General features: G+C 44.5%; 1 long non-coding RNA gene across 8 annotated transcripts; it reads right to left on the minus strand.

Moving 5' to 3' along the window:
• Positions 1–251: 251 nt before the first annotated feature.
• LOC309648333 lies at positions 252–20893 on the minus strand. 8 transcript variants are annotated; one of them, XR_014256590.1, is made up of 7 exons: positions 17017–20893; positions 14097–16016; positions 8709–8977; positions 5590–5851; positions 4054–4186; positions 2700–2876; positions 252–578 (listed from the first exon to the last, which is right to left on the minus strand). It is a non-coding gene; the product is annotated as an uncharacterized lncRNA (long non-coding RNA). The 8 variants fall into 8 exon arrangements; XR_014256591.1 differs by lacking the exon at positions 252–578 and having other exon boundaries at positions 1510–2876; positions 17017–18351; positions 19589–20893; XR_014256592.1 differs by lacking the exon at positions 252–578 and having other exon boundaries at positions 1510–2876; positions 17017–19498; positions 19589–20893.
• Between the last annotated feature and the right edge of the window lie 257 nt (positions 20894–21150).

The following is a 21150-nucleotide window of genomic DNA, read 5'->3' on the forward strand; positions in this document are numbered from 1 at the left end:
GACACGGGTTCGAGCCCTGGTCTGGGAAGATCCCACATGCCGCAGAGCAACTGGGCCCGTGAGCCACAATTACTGAGCCTGCGCGTCTGGAGCCTGTGCTCCGCAACAAGAGAGCCCGCCATAGTGAGAGGCCCGCGCACCACGATGAAGAGTGGCCCCCGCTTGCCACAACTAGAGAAAGCCCTCGCACAGAAACGAAGACCCAACACAGCCATAAATAAATAAATTAATTAATTAAAAAAAAAAAAATACTAATGGCATTTTTCACAGAACTAGAACAAATAATCCTAAAATTTATATGGAACCATAAAATGTCCAGAATTGCCAAAGCAATCCTGAGGAAAAAGAACAGTGCTGGAAGCATAACCCTTCCAGGCTTCGGACTATACTACAAAGCTACAGTAATCAAAATAGGATGGTACTGGCACAAAAACAAACACATAGATCAATGGAACAAAATAGAGAGCCCGGAAAGAAACCCACATACCTACAGTCAATTAATCTTTAACAAGGAGGCAAGAATATACAATGGAGAAAAGACAGTCTCTTCAACAAGTTGTGTTGGGAAAGCTGGACAGCTGCATGGAAAAGCAATGAAGTTAGAACACTTCCTCATACCATACACAAAAATAAACTCAAAATGGCTTAAAGACACAAATATAAGACAGGATACCATAAAACTCTTAGAAGAGAACATAGGCAAAACATTTTCGGACATAAATTACAGCAATATTTTCTTAGATCAGTCTCCCAAGGCAAAAGAAATAAAAGCAAAAAATAAACAAATGGGACCTAATGGAACTTAAAAGCTTTTGCACATCAAAGGAAATCACCAACAAAACAAAAAGACAACCTGCAGATTGGGAGAAAATATTTGCAAACAATGAGACCAACAAGGGGTTAATATTCAAAATAAACAAATAGCTCAAGCAGCTCAATAAAAACAAAAAAACAAAAAACAATAAACAACCTGATCAAAAAATGGGCAGAAGACCTATACAGACGTTTTTCCACAGAAGATATACAGATGGCCAACAGGCATGTGGAAAGATGCTCAACATGGCTAATTATTAGAGAAATGCAAATAAAAACCACAACGAGATATTATTACCTCACACCAGTCAGAATGGCTATCATCAAAAAGTCTACAAATAATACATGCTGGAGAGGGTGTGGAGAAAAGGGAACCCCAGTACACTCTTGGTGGAAATGCATAAATTGGTGCAGCCACTATGGAAAACAATATGGAGGTTCCTTAAGAAACTAAAAATAGAGGTACCATATGATCCATCAATCCCATACTGGGTAAATACCTGGGAAAAAGGAAAACTCTCATTCAAAAAGATATGTACCCCAATGTTCACAGCAGCACTATTTATAATAGCCAAGATTTGGAAACAACCCAATTGCCCATCAACAGATGACTGGCTTAAGAAGATGTATACACACACACACACACACACACACACACACACACACACACATATATAGTAGAATATTACTCAGTCATAAAAAAGAAATATTGCCATGTGTAGCAACATGGATGGACACAGAGAATATTATACTTAGTAAAGTAAATCAGACGGAGAAAGGCATATACTATATGATATCACTTATATGTAGAATCTTAAAAATGATACAAATGAATCTATATATAAAACAGGAACAGAATCACAGGCATAGAAAACAAACTCATGGTTACCAAAGTGGAGAGCAAGGGAGGGAGGCAATAATTAGGAATATGGGATTAATGGATAAAAACTACTATACATAAAATAGATTAGCAACAAGGATTACTGTTTAGCACAGGGAATTATACTCAATACGTTGTAATAAACTATAATGGAATATAATCTGAAAAAAATAACTGAATCACTTTGCTGTACACCTGAAACTAACACAATATTGTAAATCAACTATACTTCAATTTTTTTTAAAAAGCTGAGTCGGAATTAAAAAAAAAGAAATCTCCTGGGCTCTGTGTCCTCATCATAGAGAGACATATCTAACAGGGTTGTAAACAGCAGGACCAACTATCCTAGTTTTCCTGGGACTGGGGTGAGGGGGTGGGGCAGCTCTCAGGATGTGGGAATGAGGAGTTTCCCCGGATGTGAAAATTTCAGGGCTAAAACTGAGAAAGTCCCAGGCAAATCAGAATTGGTCACCCTAGTTGTAAGCATATGCATTGTAAAGATGTAGGTGTGATAATTACATTGATTCTATTTATTTATTTATTTTTGGCTGCGTTGGGTCTTTGTTGCTGTGCGTGGGCTTTCTCTAGTTGCGGCGAGCGGGGGCTACTCTTCGTCGCGGTGCGCGGGCTTCTCATTGCGGTGGCTTCTCTTGTTGCGGACCAGGGCTTGAACCCGTCTCCCGTGCATTGGCAGACGGATTCTTAACCACTGCGCCACCAGGGAAGTCCCACACAGATTCGGAGAACAACTATTTTCTCATGCCCGTTCCCCTATCATACCCAACTCATAGGTCTAGTTTTTACCTGTGCCCTTGGGGACATCTAAGGCAAATCTCATGATTTTTATAGTCATCTCAGATAATAGAGACTTTCAGTCCCAATTTTTTTTTTTTCTTTTTAAGTCACATGCAAGGAAAAAAATTTTGTCAGTTCGGTAATTGCAATGCTTTTGGCAAGTTGCGTGCAGCTGCAGCGGTCATAGTCAGTTTTTTATTTACGTCCCTACCTGGCGCTTCTCTTCCTCCTCCTCCCTCTCTCAAGGCTGCAGTTTTCTCACGTGTTGTCCGTAGATGCTTCCCCTCCAATACGTCCTGTGAGGAAACCCTCAATCTTTGTGGGGTGTCCATGGTTACATTTCCAGCTTCTCCCCGCAGGGTTCATCTCCCACCTCCAGGTGGCGCTCCTGGAAAGGATATAAGACCCCTGATTCATATTCTGTCTCCCCCTCTCCCTCTCTTCCCCTCTCACCCTCCCTCTTCTCCAGGCTGTCCCAGACATCTTCAGAGCTGTCAGCACAATCTTGAGCCCTTGAGATGTTCCAAACGTGAGCGAGATCCCATTCTTCTCTGGGTCGTGCCCCTCCCCCCATACTAAGTGCTCTGAGTGGCTCAGTTGAAGCTTTTCCCCCTTGAAGCTTGGAAGTGCGAAACCAACATCCTCACCACATTCCTATGTTGAAGACAGAATGGGACCCACAGCGCACCAAGTGCTCTTGTAAACAAACATATGAAGACAAAACAAAACAGCTCTTTAGCACCAGGTGGAAAACGGAACTGGGGTGGGGAAATTGGGTTTCCGGCTTAAGTCACGCGTGGATGGTCCCACTTTCGAGTCTGGCCTCATTGGCACCTATAGTCTGTGGGTCTGGGCAGAAACTGAGTTTACAATGATCCTGCTTTAATGTTCTGTTATGTATGTGTGCAAACACCTTGCAAATGTCGCACAAGGGCAAGTTTTGAAGACAAATGGACGGTAGGAGTCCATTTTCACCAAAAAGCAAACACAAACAAGTAAACAAAAACCCCGCAAGAATTCATGAACAGATGCACACAAAAATGAAAGGTGACATTCACCAAAACGTTAACAAGGGATGGGGTCTTCCCTGGTGGCGCAGTGGTTAAGAATCCGCCTGCCAACGCAGAAGACACGGGTTCGAGCCCTGGTCTGGGAGGATCCCACATGCCGTGGAGTAACCAAGCCCGTGCGCCACAACTACCGAGCCTGCGCTCTAGAGCCCGCGAGCCACAACTACTGAGCCCGCGTGCCACAACTACTGAAGCCCGCGCGCCTAGAGCCCGTGCTCCGCAATGAGAAGCCACCGCAATGAGAAGCCTGTGCACCGCAACGAAGAGTAGCCCCCGCTCAGCGCAACTAGAGAAAGCCCGCGCACAGCAACGAAGGCCCAACACAGCCAAAAATAAATAAATTTATTTAAAAAAAAAAAAAAAGGGGATGGGAACTTGAGTAATTTCTTCTTTTAAGTACGTGGATGTGCTATTTCTTACATGAAAATAGTAACTGTATAATAAAATGTACTGCAGTAAGTGTTGATGGGTGATGTGTGTAAACGGCCTGCATACCATTCATTCCTCAGAAGGTCACTTTATTTTGGTTGTTTTGCAGCTGTCGGTTCATTGCCTCCGGGCAAGGCATAGAAAACAGCTGAGCCTTTTCCGTATCCATCGCTTGAACCACAGTTAAAGAAGATTCCTTCTGGAAAGGGAACAGAAAGTTGGAGGCTAGCGCTGTGGAATCTGGGAGAGAGCCGTGGGCGTCTGCAGAACCATTTCCTCCGCACCAGGAGTGTCATAAGCAAGAACAAATCTGACTCCATATTAAATCTGTTTCTTTTACTTTAACCTTTACTTTCCGTGGCTTTTGTTACAAGTTATTCACTAAAAGGATGTTGCCTAGGCTAAAAGCATACATAATGGCCTATGGCAGGGAAGCCTGCTGCCTCTGCCTGAATGTTAAACTAAAATACCTTTGTTCAGCTCCCAGGGAAACATCCTGACCCAGCCCACCTGTCGATGCCTGCAGGGAAGAAGAAATTAACACATCCCCTCCCCAGTCTGGCCAAACCAGGAGACATCTGCAAAATGGACCGGCCTTTTCATTTTACCTCCTCACCTCCCCGTCTCTGTTCTGTAAAAGAAGCTAGCAGCCAGACGCCGGTAAGAGAGTTCTCTAGGACTCTAGTCCACCGTTTTCTTGAACTCCTGTCTAACCAAATAAAGTTGTTATTCCTTGCTCCGACACCTCCCGATTTATTGGCCTGTCGTGCGTGAGGCAGAACGAGCTTGGACGCGGTAACACGAGGAAATGCCAGAGGGCTTGCTTGCCTCCAGCTGAGAATGATGATTAAAAAGCTTCAGCTGGGGCTTCCCTGGCGGCGCAGTGGTTGAGAATCTGCCTGCTAATGCAGGGGACACGGGTTCGAGTCCTGGTTCTGGGAGGATCCCACATGCCGCGGAGCAACTAGGCCCGTGAGCCACAACTACTGAGCCTGCGCGTCTGGAGCCTGTGCTCCGCAACGAGAGGCCGCGATAGTGAGAGGCCCGCGCTCCGCGATGAGGAGTGGCCCCCGCTCGCCGCAACTAGAGAAAGCCCTCGCACAGAAACGAAGACCCAACACAGCCATAAATAAATAATTTTTTTTAAAAAAAAAGAGTCCTTAGGAGTCTGTCTTTAAAAAAAAAAAAGCTTTAGCTGAACCCCCGTGGCACACATGCTCTGAAACAAGAGGGATGACATTTTTTTAAAGGATGCACTTGCCAACTACAAGTTGGCACTTGCCCTCTACCTCGACAAGGATTAAATCATGAGCTGCTGCCCCTGCGGACCTTCAACACGCCCTGAAAGGAGTTCAGGGTGGAGATCAGGAATGAGGCGCTCTGTGCTCCGGGAAAAACGGGCAGAACAGGCCTTCAGAGAGTTAGGTATTTTCAGGAGAAGATTCTAGGAGCCCAATTCTTGCATCTCCTCGTATCTAGAAAAGCACTAACATCTTTCACGGTGATGTCTGCTCCGCCTGACTAGCCGTAACCTTCTGCAAAAATGTGTGTGCTTGATTGCATGTACCCACCCCCCCTTCACCAAAATCCATATACACTGACCTTCCCCCTGCCTCTTCGGAGCAGTTTCTCAGAGGTCTCTGAAATGCTGTCTCCCGGGCTACAGTCCTCATTTTGCTCCAAATAAAACTTGACTCACAGTTCTCACGCTGTGCATTGCTTTTTCAGTCGACACAGTCTAAAGTGACTACTCAACTGCGGGACCTGACCGGTATCCTCAACATCCTCAAGGTCATTCAGAACAAGGAGAGTCCGAGAAATTGTTGCAATCAAGAGGAGACACATTGTATAAATGCAATATATCCTGGAAAGGAACAAAGGACATTAAGTAAAAACTAAGGAAATCTGAAAAAATTATGGGCTTTACTTAACAATAATGTATCTATACTGGTTCATTATTTGTGACAAACCTATCATACTAAGAGTAAGATATTAATAGGGGAAACTGGTAATAGGTAATAAAGTAAATAGGAATCTCTGCACTATCTTTGCAATTTTCTGTCAATCTAAAATTATTCTAAAATTTTAAAAAAATTTTAGGGAATTCCCTGGCAGTCCAGTGTTTAGGACTCAGCGCTTCCACTGCCGGGGTCCTGGGTTCCATCCCTGGTCAGGGAACTAAGATCCCACAAGCTGCGCGGTGCGGCCAAAAATAAGTAAATAAATAAAAGGGTTTTTTTTAATTTTAAAGGATGAGACAAAGAAGCATATGAGGAGTACATTGCAACCCTTTCTAACATGATGACGTCTTCACGAGATCTCTGCTCACATCTCATCAAGCACAATCACACCCAGCCCATTCCTCAATTAACCATTAGCAGAGGGTATGGGATTACCATGATGAGCTAAGAGCAGTGCATAAAGTTTCACATGCAACAGAATCACCTGGAGCAATTGTTATACCACAGATTGCTGAAGCTCACCCTCAGAGTTTCTGATTCAGTAGGTCCGTTTAGGACCCAATTATTTGTATTTCTGACCAGTTCCCAGGCAATGCTGTTGTTGCTGCCCTGGAGACCACACTTTGAGAACCACTGGCTTGCTAAGCCTTAGACTAATCAAGATTCACATCTGGGACCAGAAAAGGCCAAATATCACCAAGACTTAAGAATGGTTACTCGATACCTGAACAAGATTGGGATTCTCTTAGCAAAGCAGCTTGTGAGAAGTGGCTGTCTCCTATACGTTACAATGGCTTTTATCATTTCCCCCCCTTCTGTTAATATCATTACACTGGCTTTTTGGAAAAATTCCTCAATCAGATCTTCTGTCTCAGTAATTTGTTCTTCAGCTGTATCCCGTTCTACTGTTTATCTTGTTACAGGCTAATATTAAATTCTTTATTTACCGTCATACGTTTTCATACCTAGTATTTCCACAAAACCCTTGCTTTATGGATTATTCTTTTTTTCACATTGCTAACATGTTTCCTTATCTCTTTGCCGTATATTTCTTTTTTAAAAAACATTTTTTAAGACTATTTATTTATTTATTTATTTAGGCTACGACTGGTCTCAGTTGTGGCATGTGGGATCTTTGAGTTGCAGCATGCAAACTCTTAGCTGTGGCATCTAGTTCCCCGACCAGGGATCGAACCTGGGCCCCCTGCACTGGGAGTGCGGAGTCTTACCCACTGGACCACCAGGGAAGTCCCTCTTTGTAGTATATTTCTTATACTTATATAAATTCTTGGTCCACCTAACACCCCTCCCCCCAAAAATCACGCCTTCACCCCACCACCAATCAACTCTTTAGGGACAGAGCTTCACAGTCAAACCCTTGGGGAGAATGTGACAGTTTTATCACACAGCTGTACATTGTTTGACACTCCTTCCTTCAAGAGATGGGGTCTATGACCCTGTCCCCTCAAATATCAGTGGGTCTGTGACTGCTCTGGTCTATAGTTTGGCGGATCTGACCCCAGGCAACTTCCATATCTAGGTCATAAAACGCGATTCAACTTCTGCCTTGTTTACAGAGCCGCCATGCAAAGAGTCCAACTACCTTGATGTCGCCATGCCATGAGGAAGCCTAAGACACACAGAGCGGTCATGTGTATGCACTCCACTCACCTGTCCCCTAGCCGAGCCCAACCTCGGAGTCACCCCAGCCCGGCACCAGATATGTAAGTAAAGAAGCTTCCAGGTGATTCTAGTTCATCCCAGTACCCCACCCCTCATGCCACCCTCAGCTGGTCAAGTCCTCCCAGCTGGAGCTGCAGATACGGTGGAGCAGACACAGCCATCCTCTCTATGCTCTGCCCAAATGCCTGACCCGTAGCATCTGTGAGCACGATACAGTGAAGGTTGTTTTATGTCACTAAGTTTGGGATGGTTTGGTATAAATCGATAGATACCCAGAGCAGAGAAGCAGCATTGGGAAGAGGCAAGGGTCCCAATTTGAAGGGATGAAGTGGTGAAAGCCTTTTTTCCTGTGGCCCCTGCTGTAGGTCATTGCTGCCATTTTTTGTCGCTAGGAGGAAGCCAGTGATTGTCTTTAGCCCAAGGGGGGATGCAGAAGGGGCAGCAAGACTCACCAGCTGCTCTTGCCCTCAGCCTAGTGTCCGATACAATAACACTTAGAACTGTAATTAATATCTCCTTACAGAAACTCAACCTCATCCTACATGAAATACACTCGGACCTCCGTATCCACGGGTTCTGCATCTGCGGATTCAGCCAACCGCGAATGCAGAATGCGCCAGTGGGAAGGGCCGACTGAACTACACCATTTTATATAGACGACTTGAGCATCCGTGGGATTTTGGTATCTGTGGGGATCCTGGAACCAATCCCCCACAGATACCGAGGGGTGATGTACTCTCATTTCCAGCCTCAAGCCTCTTGCCCAACCCCGTAAGACTCCCCAAAGCAGAGAAGGGTTTGGACACATGGGGTCCCTTTGTCCTGTTCCAAAGACCCTTGTTCAGTTCGGCAGTTTGAGAAAGGGAACAAAGCTGGGGAAGTCACACCCTCTCCCCAGCTTCTGTCCTCTGCCCCACAGTTTGGTTTGTCTTTTGCTGACCCTACAGGAAATGAGATGTGGTTTATTTCTACATCGTACTCTTAAAAGCCATCCCCTACTGAGCTTCTCTTGGCGTGAGTCCTCCACTGACACAATAAAAATTCACTATCAGATTCTAACTCATAAAATAGAATTACCGTACGATTCAGCAATTCCACTTTTGGGTATATACCCAAGAGAATTGGAAGCAGGGACTCGGATATGTATATTTGCATCAGATATCTGTATGCCTGTGTTCGTAGCAGCGTTGTTCACAAAAACCAAATGGTAGCTTAAACAACAGAAATTTATTTCCCATAATTCTGGAGGCTAGAAATCCAAGATCAAGGTGCTGGTTTCTGGTGAGAGCTCGCTTTCTGGCTTGCAGATGACTGCTTTCCCGGTGTGTTCTCACGTGTTCTTTTCTCTGTGGGGGGGCAGGTGGAGGGAGAAAGAGAGAGAGAGAAAGAGACAAAGGGAGGGAGGGAGGGAGAGAGAGAAAAGAGAGAGAGAGAGAGAGGGAAAGAGATCACTCTCTGGTTTCTCTTCTCATAAGGACACCTGTCCTATGGGATTAGGTTCCATCCTTAGGACCTCATTAAATCTTATTTATCTCCTTAAAGGCCCTATCTCCAAATATAGTCACATTGGAGGTTAGGGCTTCAACATATGAATTTTAGGGAGATTCCATTCAGTCCATAGCACCATACAATGAACTATTATTCAGTCTTAAAAAGGAAGGAAATTCTGATGCATGCTACAACATGTATGAAACTTGAGAACATTATGCTAAGTGAAAGAGGCCAGTCACAGAGAGACAAGTACTGTATAATGATTCCACTTATATGAAGTACCCAGAGTAGTCACATTTATACAGAAAATAGTTGCCAGGGGCTGGAGGGAGAGGGGAATGGGAGTTATTGTTGAGTAGATACAGAGTTTCAGTTTGGGAAGATGAGAAAAGTTCTGGAGACTGAGGACAACGTGAATGGATTTAAAGCCACTGAAATGTACCCTTAAAATGATTAACATGGTAAAAAAAATTCTAACTCATATGGATTAACCAGAAAATTCCTAGGCACTGCAGCAGACAGAATAAGATGGAGAAGTTATGGGCACCCTGGTGATATGAATATTGAAAACTGCAAAGCAGGGACTCCGCAGGGGGCTCAGGTTCAATCTCTGGTCAGGGAACTAAGATCCCACAAGTCACGTGGTGTGGCCAAAAACAAAACAAAAAAACTGCAAAGCAAATATGCAGGAGAGCAAAACTTCTAACCAAGTGAGGTGGTCGGTCAAGGCACCTTGAGTGACTACCCTGGGATGAACCCCAGCTTTGGGGCTTTCACTGCACTTTATGAGAGTTGAATCTGTAGGGATTAGACCCTGGTTGGGGAAACAGGAGACTGAATACTGGTGCACCAGAATCCTGTTAAGCAAGTCCTGCTCATCTCTGGAACTATTTCATTTATCCAGTTATTTAAGAAATATTTATTGAGCATGTATGCTGTGCCGGGCATCTTGGGGGAAGTAATCAGAATCCCCACCTTTGTGGAGCTTATATTCTACTTGGAAAGATGGGCACAAACAAGCAAATACTATTTATAGATTGTGATGAGCGTTGTGCTACATATAAACAGGGTGGTGCTATGTAACATAATTGTGTGGAGGGTAGGTCTTACCTTTAGGAAAGAGTCAAGGAGCGCTTTGAAGGAAATGTGTTTCAGCTGAGAATTAAAGGCTGTGAATTATCCAGCCGTGAGAAATGTAAAGGGGATGACATTTCAGGCAGAAGATACAGGCAGTGAAAAGGCCCTGAGGCAGGAGCAAGCTTGGCATGTTCTAGTTCTAAAAAGGGACACTCAGCCAGTGTGGCTGGAGCAGAGAAGGCTGGTCAGAACTTAGCACGAGGGCTTCCCTGGTGGCGCAGTGGTTAAGAATCCGCCTGCCAATGCAGGGAACGTGGGTTCCAGCCCTGGTCTGGGAAGATCCCACATGCCGCGGAGCAACTAAACCTGTGCACAACTACTGAGCCCGCGTGCTGCAACTACTGAGGCCTGTACGCCTAGAGCCCGTGCTCCGCAACAAGAGAAGCCACCACAATGAGAAGCCCACGCACCACAACGAAGAGTAGCCTCCGCTCGCCACAACTAGAGAAAAGCCTGCGCACAGCAATGAAGACCCAACACAGCCAAAAATAAAATAAATTAAAAAAAAATAATGGGGGCTTCCTTGGTGGCGCAGTGGTTAAGAATCTGCCTGCCAATGCAGGAGACACGGGTTCGAGCCCTGGTCTGGGAAGACCCCACATGCTGCGGAGCTACTGGGCCCGCGTGCCACAACTACTGAAGCCCGTGAGCCTAGAGCCCGTGCTCCGCAACAAGAGAAGCCACCACAATAAGCATGCGCACCACAACGAAGAGTAGCCCACACTCTCCACAACTAGAGAAGGCCCACGTGCACCAACGAAGACCCAACGCAGCCTAAAATTAATAAATTATTTTTTTTAAATGATAATAACTTAGCATGAAAAGAGAGGCCAGGTCTCACAGAACTTTGCAAGCCACAATAAGAAATCTGAAGTTCTGTCTAAGTGGAAAAAAGAAGCGCAGTGTGGAAAACGCAGTCATTAACACTGATAAGGGAGCTGCAAATTCCTAAGCCCGTCTTATCTTGTGGCTTTTCACATCTCGCATTTCAGCGTTTTTCCTTGCACGTGAAAAACGAGTAGGCAGGGAATATTTTTTACAGCTGCTGTTGTCAGATTCTGCAGTGTTTCCCCCCTTCTTCACAAAGATTGTGCAACATCCGTTAAAGCAAGGAAGAGGGGCAGGGCTGAGGAGGGGGCGGACCTCAGCCTCCACAGGTATCCCCCAGCCTGAGCCACCAAAATTCCTCACCCAGCTTATCACAATCGCCCCCTAAATGATTACCCTGCTTCTGGCTCATGCACCACCTCAACCATGTGGTCTCAACACAGCAGAGACAGAGGGATCCTTTAAAATTAGGATTGCCAGATTTAGCAAATTAAAATGCAGAATGCCCAGTTAAACTTACATTTCAGATCAACAACAACAAAATTTTGGTATAAGTACGTCCCTTGTAGTTTTAGGGAGATATTTATACTAAAAAAAATTCATTGTTTACCTGAAATTCAAAATTAACCGGGGGGGGGGGGGTCTTCCCTGGTGGCCGCACTGGTTAAGAATCCACCTGCCAATGAAGCAGACATGGGTTCAAGCCCTGGTCTGGGAAGATCCCACATGTCGCGAAGCAACTAAGCCCGTGCACCACAACTACTGAGCCAGCGCTCTAGAGCCCGCGAGCCACACCTACTGAGCCTGCGCTCTAGAGCCCGCGAGCCACACCTACTGAGCCTGCGCTCGAGAGCCCGCGAGCCACACCTACTGAGCCTGCGCTCTAGAGCCCGCGAGCCACACCTACTGAGCCTGCGCTCTAGAGCCCGCGAGCCACACCTACTGAGCCTGCGCTCGAGAGCCCGCGAGCCACACCTACTGAGCCTGCGCTCGAGAGCCCGCGAGCCACACCTACTGAGCCTGCGCTCGAGAGCCCGCGAGCCACACCTACTGAGCCTGCGCTCTAGAGCCCGCGAGCCACACCTACTGAGCCCGCGAGCCACAGCTACTGAGCCTGCGCTCTAGAGCCCGTGCTCCGCAACGAGAAGCCACCGCAATGAGAAGCCCGCGCACCGCAACAAAGAGTAGCCCCCGCTCGCCACAACTAAAAAAGAAAGCCCGAGCGCAGCAACAAAGACCCAACGCAACCAAAATTTAATTAATTAATTAATTAATAAAAAATTAACTGGGAAGCCTATATTTAATCAGGCAACCCTATTTTTTTTAAATTAATTAATTAATTTTGGCCAGGCCGAGTGGCTTGCGGGGTCTTAGTTCCCCTTTCAGGGACTGAACCCGGGCCCTCGGCAGTGAAAGCATGGAGTCCTAACCACTGGACCGCCAGGGAATTCCTGGGGCAACCTTATTTTAAAACCTAAGTCAGATCATGCCCCAAACTCTGAAACAGCTCCCTATTTTACTCAGAGAAAAAGAACAACCCGAAGTCCTTAGAATGAATAAAAGTATCTTTAAAAGCCTCATTCCCCACTTCTTTTTTTCTTATAGCCTCATCTCCTACTTCTCCAAGCACAGTGGCTTCCTAGGTCACTCAAACACACAAGATGCATTTCTGCCTTTGGTCTTTGAGCTGGCTGTTTCCTCTTTCTAAAATGTTCTGCCTCCAGATAAAGGTATAACTAACTTTCTCACTTCCTTCAAGTCTTTGCTCAGTTATTGTAACCTAGCAGGACGCTATGGGGCCTTCCCGGGACAGGGCTTCCCCCATATCCTCTGCTTTAGCTCCTCTCTGAAGTACCAAGATAACAGTATCTGATGCACATTGCCTGAGATTTTTTGTTTTTTCTAATTTATTTTATTTACGTATTATTTTTGGCTGCGTTGGGTCTTCGTTGCTGCACACGGGCTTTCTCTAGTTGCAGCGAGCAGGGGCTACTCTTCATTGCGGTGCACGGGCTTCTCATTGAGGTGGCTTCTCTTGTTGCAGAGTGTGGGCTCTAGGCGCATGGGCTTCAGTAGTTGTGGCACGTGGGCTCAGTAATTGTGGCACGTGAGCTCAGTAGTTGTGGCTTGCGGGCTCTAGAGCGCAGGCTCAGTAGTTGTAGCGCATGGGCTTAGTTGCTCTGCGGCATGTGGGATCTTCCCGGATCAGGGCTCGAACCCGTGTGCCCTGCACTGGCAGGCGAATTCTTAACCACTGCGCCACCAGGGAAGTCCTGAGTGAAGAATCCTGTGATGAGACTCTTATTCTGGATAATCCAGAAGGGCCCAAAGCAATCACAAGAGTCCTTATAAGAAAGAAGCAGGACTGTCAGAGTCGGAGAAGGAGATGTGAGAACAAAAGAAGATTTTAGATTTCCACGAGCCAAGGAATGGCAGCAGCCTCTAGAAAGAGTGCAAAAGGCAAGGAATGGGGGCTTCCCTGGTGGCGCAGTGGTTGGGAGTCTGCCTGCCAATGCAGGGGACACGGGTTCGAGCCCTGGTCTGGGAGGATCCCACATGCCGCGGAGCAACTAAGCCCGTGAGCCACAACTACTGAGCCTGCGCATCTGGAGCCTGTGCTCCGCAATGGGAGAGGCCGCGACAGTGAGAGGCCCGCGCACCGCAATGAAGAGTGGCCCCCACTCGCCGCAACTGGAGAAAGCCCTCGCACAGAAACGAAGACCCAACACAGCCAAAAATTAAAAAAAAAAAAAAAGGCAAGGAATGAATTCTCCCCTCGAGCCTCCAGCAAGGAACGCAGCCCTGTAACACTGTGCTTTGAGACCCACTTTGGGCTTCTGCCCTCCAGAAACTGTAAGATAATAAATCCATGTTGCTTTAAGTCATTAAGTTTGTGGGTATTTGTTACAGCAGCAGTCGGAAGCTTATACACTATCCTATTGAAATTTGCAACACCCTTCAGCCATTCTGATCCTCCCTTCCTTGCATCTTTTCTAATCCGTTTCTTACCTTGCATCTGCTAATCTTTCTAGTCTTCCACTTTCCAGCTTCTACAATAGAGAAATACAAAGGAGGTAAGAGTTGTGGCCGGGGTCGAGTGAACCAACCTACAGGTTCTGCTAAAGGTGATGGTGCGGGTCCTTGGTACCACTATCCTTCCTCCAGGCGCTGAGAAAGAGAGTATGTTCCCTGAGGAACTACAGTCAATCAGGCAATAAAGAGGAAGGAGATTCACTTGCTCTTATGGCACCATCCCGGGGCTCCTCCAGGGAGACAGAGAGAGTCTGGTGAGGGATGCTGGAATGCGGGAAGGAAATTGGCACCTGGGGGGATAAAGTGGATATCAGAGCGTCTACCTTCTTCCAAGGTGATTGATGAGATATATGGTCTCTCCAGCTACAGAGCCCTAGAGAAGACCACAGTCCCCCAGTCAACTTTGGCCCCTTCACATGCCCTGTACTGAAATGAGACATCTCATGCTTTTTTCTTTCCCCTGATTCTCTCTTCTCCTCTAATAAGACTCTAAGCTATCAAAAGGTAAGTGTGGCAAATTAAAGAGTATTTTCAGAGGCATCCTCTTTACTTGTACCCATGGGCTTTGGTGCCTTACCACATTCTGTCCCTTGGTAGGGTAATTCTATCAGCTAGGCTGAGCTCAGTTGCAAGGAACCGATGACCTAACTCTGGCTTAAGCAATAAAGATAATTAATCGTCTTGCCCAACAGGAAGGTTTTATCCAAACACTCGAGGCATGCCAATAAGGACCAAGCCCTTTCTATTTTACCACTCTGACATCTTTAATGTTTGGCTTGTTGCCTCCAGATCGTATTATGGCTGGGGCAGCTCCAAGCATCTTGTCCTGGCACAAACACATTCGAGCGTAAAAGAGCATCCCTCCTTGCCTTCTGTGTTCTTATCAGGGAGAAATATCCACCCCAGAATCCCAGCTGGCTTCTTTTTATTTCCTCATCTGTTAGATGGAATAATAGTAGGAGCATCTCCTAGGGTTGTGAGGCTGAAGTGTGTTCACGCAGAACACTTAGGACAGTGCCTGGCACAGACGAGGCGCTTAACAGACGTTAGCTGTTATTATTATCAGTAATAATAGTAATAGTAAAAGAGGAGGAAGAAGGAGGAGGGAGAGGGAAGGAGAGGGGAAGGAAGAAAAGGAGAAGAAGGAAGAGAAGATGAGAAGCAGAAGAGAAGAGAAAGACATGGACCATGTCCAGAAGCTTTGGGGAGCAGGACTGAGAAATTCCTCGATCTGACTCTCAGGGTGGCACTCGTCAGTCTCCTCCTATTTTGCCCCAAATAGGTCCAATCCTGCCTACATTCCTCCTCTTACCACTGAGGGATTTGCTCCTATCTACCCTAACACCTCTGTTGCTAGGCAACCTTCTACTACATCTCCGGCACTCAACTTCCACGGAGCATTGGGCCTCTGTCCAATCGTGGCTGAAGTCAGAGTCTGGTGCCTGTCGGAGGACAAGGTGAGGAAAGAGAGATTATATGAGAGATCATAACATTAAAATAGCTACTGCTTAAGCGCTTATTATATAACATTAAAATAGCTACTGCTTAAACACTTATTATATACTTATTATATAAACACATTATATAGCACTATGCATTATCATTAATAGTTAACATTTACAGAACACTTACTATTTAGAGGTCTTCTACTGAAAACTTTACATGGATTAACTCATGAATCCTCCCAACAACCCTATAAAGTAGGTAACATTATTATCCTTATTTAAGAGATGAGAAAACTGAGGCACAGTGAGGTGAAGCAACTTGCCCAAGAACATACAGCCAGGAAGCGTGACTCCTTCACGAGGCTGGGACCAGTTCCTCTTCTTTCCTCACCACAAGCCTGACCAAGTCTCTCTGCAAGAGAGAGGGTAACTCCTCTCTCTCGATCCCTCTCTGTGAAGAAACACAAAGCCATGCATAAATTGACATGCAAAAAAGAAGCAGAAAGACATCACACAAATCATTTAGCTGCAAACCCATAGACAGGCACCAATACACAGAGATACACCAAAGCACAGATGGACACAATTGCATAGACACAAATAGAAACCCATAGAGAAACAGCTACACAAAAACATATTGAGAGTCTTCAACACACCAGTACACCACAGACACACACAGACACACATACACACACACAGAAAAATACAGAAACAGAGATGCGCATGCACAGAGAAATTTACACACACAACACCTTGCACATGTGCACACACAAACAGCATGTACACACAACAGAAACAAAAGCACAACCCCAAGACAACTGCAGAGGTGACAGAGACAGAGCCAGGCATGACCCAAGAAAGGCTGGGACTAGAATGGACCCTTCAGAGCCATTGTCCCAGGAGCCCATCTCCCTAAACAAGACCAGAGGTCAAAACCTCACCCAGATGCAGCCTGCAGATTGTTTTCATACAGCCACAAGCTAAGACTGGTTTGTACAAGTTTAAATGGGGTTTCGCTGGGTGGTGCTGGTGCAGGGACTCCCGTGAGTTTTCATACAGGCTGTTTCTTGGTCAGGGATGTGGGGTCCAGAGGTCTGATGGGAGCCAGAGGAGTGACTCCCAAGCTCACTCCCACAGCTGCTGGCAGGAGGCCTTGGTCCCCCGCCCTGTGGGTTCGCCGTGGGACTGCTCATGACATGTTTTCCCCCAGAGTCCGAGAGAGAGAAAATAAAAGAGCAACCGAGATGAGACCCACAGTGTCTTGTATAACCGAATCTTGGAAGTGACGTACATCACTTCTGCCATATGCTATGGGTCCCACAGATCAATCCTAGTGCAGTGTAGGAGGGCACTACACCGGGTGTTCTGTTACTCAGGGTTCTTCAGGGAAATAGAACCAGTAAGATGTGTAACATACACAGAAAAAGGTTTATTATAAGGAATCAGCTCACGTGATTATGGAGGCTGGCAAGTCCAAGATCTCTAGGCTGTGCCAGTTGACTAGGGACCCGGGAGAGTTGATATTGCAGTTCCAGGGTGAAGGCAGTCTGCTGGGGAATTATCTCTTGCCCAGGGGGGACTGGGCTTTTTCTTCTATTTTTTTGTCCTTCAACTGATTAGATGAGGCCCATCCATCATATAGGAAGCAATCTGCTTAACACAAAGTGCATCTTTTTTTTTTTTTTTTTTCTGCCACGCCACTCGGCATGCAGAAACTTAGTCTCCCAAATAGGGATCAAACCCGCACCCCCTGCAGTGGAAGCACAGAGTCTTAACCAATGGACCACCAGGGAAGTCCCCAAAGTGCATCCATTTAAACATTAATTTCTTTTAGCAACACCCTCACAGAAACACCCAGAAGAACGTTTGACCAAATATCTGGGCACAGGGACTTGGAGCAAGGTAGAGGCGATGGCTGCACAACTTTGGGAATGTACTGAATGCCACGAATTGTTCACTTAAAAATGGTTGATGTTTGGGACTTCCCTGGTGGTCCAGTGGTAAAGAATCCGCCTTCCAATGCAGGGGATGCGGGTTCGGATCCCTGGGAGGGGAACTAAGATCCCACATGCAGTGGGGCAACTAAGCCTGCATACCACAACTACTGAGCCCACATGCCTCAACTAGAGTTCCCGCCTGCCACAAACTACAGAGCCCACGCTCTCTGGAGCCTGCCGGCCACAACTAGAGAGAGAAAACCTGCACGCCACAACTAGAGAGAAGCCCACGTGCCACAAGGAAAGATCCCACGTGCCACAACTAAGACCCAATGCAGCCAAAAATAAAAATAAATAAAGTAAAAAAAATTTTTTTTTAATGTATGGCTTTTAAAAAAATGGTTGCTAGTTAATTGTATGTTATGTGAATTTTACCTCAGTTAAATACAGTTGTCCCTCAATATCTGAGAGAAATTAGTTCCAGGACCCGCTGCGGATACCAAAATTCAAGGATGCTCAAGTCCCTTATTTAAATGGCATAGTATTTGCACATAACCTACGCGTATCCTCTCCTATACTTTAAATAATCCCTAGATTACTTATATTACCTGACACAATGTGAATGCTATGTAAATAGTTGTAAATACAATGTAAATGTTATGTAAATAGTTGCCTGCCTTGGCAAATTCAAGTTTTGCTTTTTGGAACTCTGGAATTTTTTCCCCAAGTATTTTAGATCCCCACTTGGCTGTAAATAAATACCTTAGTAAACATTCTGAAGGCTAAATAAAATGTGCCTGTAGGTCTTATCCAGCCTTCTGGCCATGAGTTTGAATCCTTTTCTTTGGGCTTAAAAAAAAAAAAAAAGACAATTACACAGAAAAGTACATACAATAGGATTCCATTTACATGAAGTTCAAACCTAGGCAAAATGAAACAACCTTTTTTTTTAAAAGACAGAATTTCAGTTTGTAAAACTATGAAGCAGAGATAAGGAATGATTTAGTCAAAATTCAGGGTGTGGTTGTTTATCTGTGAGAGTTGTGCCTTAAGGTGGGGATATTAGTAAGGAAATACCAGCAGTTTCCAAGATACTAGTTCTTTTCCTTAGCCTGGGTTCTGAGGTTAGTGGGTGTTTTTAATTTTAATTCTTTCAATGGGATGTTGAGTCTGCATTTAAGAGAATCAAACTCAGACTATTCATACAGTTGTAGCCATAAGTCAGCACATACATGGTGCACTTCACATTTAAAAATAAATGTCTGCTGAATAAAAAAACCCACACATTTGGATGTAGGGTGAAATGTTAGCAATAGGTGAATCTGAATAGAGTATGTGGGTCTTCTATACGCTACTTGGGTTCTTGCAACTTCTCTGTAAGTTTGAAATTATGTTCAAAAAAGTAAATGTAAACAACAAGGACAAAAAAGTGGTAGATTTCAAGAAGCTTCTATTTTCCTTCACTTCAAAAAATATGAGGTGACCAGATGCAAGTTAATGCTTTGATAAATTATCCCATAGTATAATGTGATTCCAGTTATTTGTCTCAGAGGGGTCTCTATTTCCTTCTCCCACTTTTGGAAAATCCACAAATACCCTAAGTGGGAAAGAGGGTGCAGAGTGAAGACCCCACTGGACAAAGAGTCATTCCCCCAAGACCAGAGGACCCCGTCCCCAGGGCAGACATCTCGGGGCTTCCCTGAGTCCACTGGGCACAAAGTCAAGTAGAAAAAAAAAAATTGTTCGTGATCCCTTTTCCTAGCATTTATCTCAGTTTATAATTACACATTCATTAGTGTGATTATGTGATTAATATGTTTCCATCACCAGACCGTCAGCCCAGCAGGGGTCCCTATATACTCTACTGTACGCCCAGCCCAAAGTGCCACTCAATAAATAATAGTGACAGCAAGACTGATGGAGTTATGACCCTGTGCCAGACAGTCTTCCAGGGGCTTTGCAGGCATTATTGCAGCGTTCACTCCTCACAAGGACTCTACGAGGTAAGCAATGCAATAAGCATGAGGAAACAGAGAGGGTAAGCAAGTTGTTCAAGCTATGAAAGGGGGGAGCCAGGGTTTCATACCAGACAGTCCGGGTCCAGAGCCCACATTCTCAACCACAGCTGGACACTTCTTCTGCCCCTTGAATCGGAAGCGAATGCACATCCCCAGCTCTCCGCTCAGTATCCTTAGCATGACGCTGAGTTCAGCGCATAAAGAAATAAAGAGAATGTCCTGCCAGAGTGCCCCACTGAATCGGAGGTGGGGTGCAGCCTCAGCGAATCAAGAAAGGGTTACCTCACACCTCCTGGATGACAAATGATCTCCTCGTGGAGGAGGCTGCTTCCAACCCTGGGACAAGTCATAATTACATGATAAATGTTATAAGACTTATGTAGTATAATATGTTGTATAAATATCATGTTTTATATATATAAGTATTATATTTACATAACAGGCTATATTGTATAAATATCATGTTACATATATATTATATTTATATAATAAGTTATATAAATATCATGTTACACATATATGTATGATATTATTTATATAATATGTTATATTGTATAAATATTATATTACATAGGTGTAATCCTATGAATGCTCTATTTATATATGACAGAATATTAATATATTTTATATAAAGATTATAATATATGTTATAACTATATATGATTATATAACATATAGTTGTATTTATAATTAAATAGAGAAACATTTATGTGAATATATTAATATATTATAATATCCATAATATCAATATAATAATCTGTTTATTATGATGTAATCATGTATTCTATATAATATTGGTATAATATTATAGAGAATTTTATATTAAAATATAGTATATTCTGTTAGAATTTTATATTATAATATAAATCTTCTATCTTATTAAATATATTAATTTTACAATATTACATATATTAATTGAATTTATAGTGAATATTTAAAATTATATATATTTTATGTAATATATAATATATATAATTACACATATAATTTATAATTAAATATAGAAGCATTTAAGAGAATCACACACAATATTTGCATTCATAAGATGCCACATATTCCATATTTTAAATATTTTTAAATGTTTAAGAGACTTTGGCCTTTGAGATCAGCTTCAGCAATTCCTATCTAATTGAAGAATTCATTCGAGTTGTGATTTTTGAGGTGAAATACGTACACTGGTCTTCATGAGAGGAGGCTGGGCCCTTGGGCTGAAGGATTTCAACCCTTGACACCAGGTCTTCATGGCCTGGTCACTGTTAGTTGTGGCTGACTAGCTTCTACCAATATGCTGTTCATAATGATATGTATATTCTCTAAGATGATGTACACTTCCTCTACAGCAAGTCCTGAGTCCTCCTCAGAACTTCCTTTTGCTTCCGTATCCTCCTCAGAACTTCCTTTCGCTTCCGTATCCCTACCAACAGTCTCGTCCAAGGCAATCATGGCCTGTTTCTAGCATGCACCTCCAAACACCTCCAGCTTCTACCCATTCCCTAATTCCAAAGCCACTTCTGCATTTTTAGGTATTTGTTACAGCAGAACCCCACTTCCAGGGACTAACAGGTGTATCAGCTTGCTAGGGCTGCCCTAACAAAGTACCACAGACTGGGGGACTTAAACAACAGAAATG

The sequence above is a fragment of the Balaenoptera physalus genome (genome assembly GCF_965194825.1).
Source record: "Balaenoptera physalus genome assembly, chromosome: 19".
Taxonomy (NCBI): domain Eukaryota; kingdom Metazoa; phylum Chordata; class Mammalia; order Artiodactyla; family Balaenopteridae; genus Balaenoptera; species Balaenoptera physalus.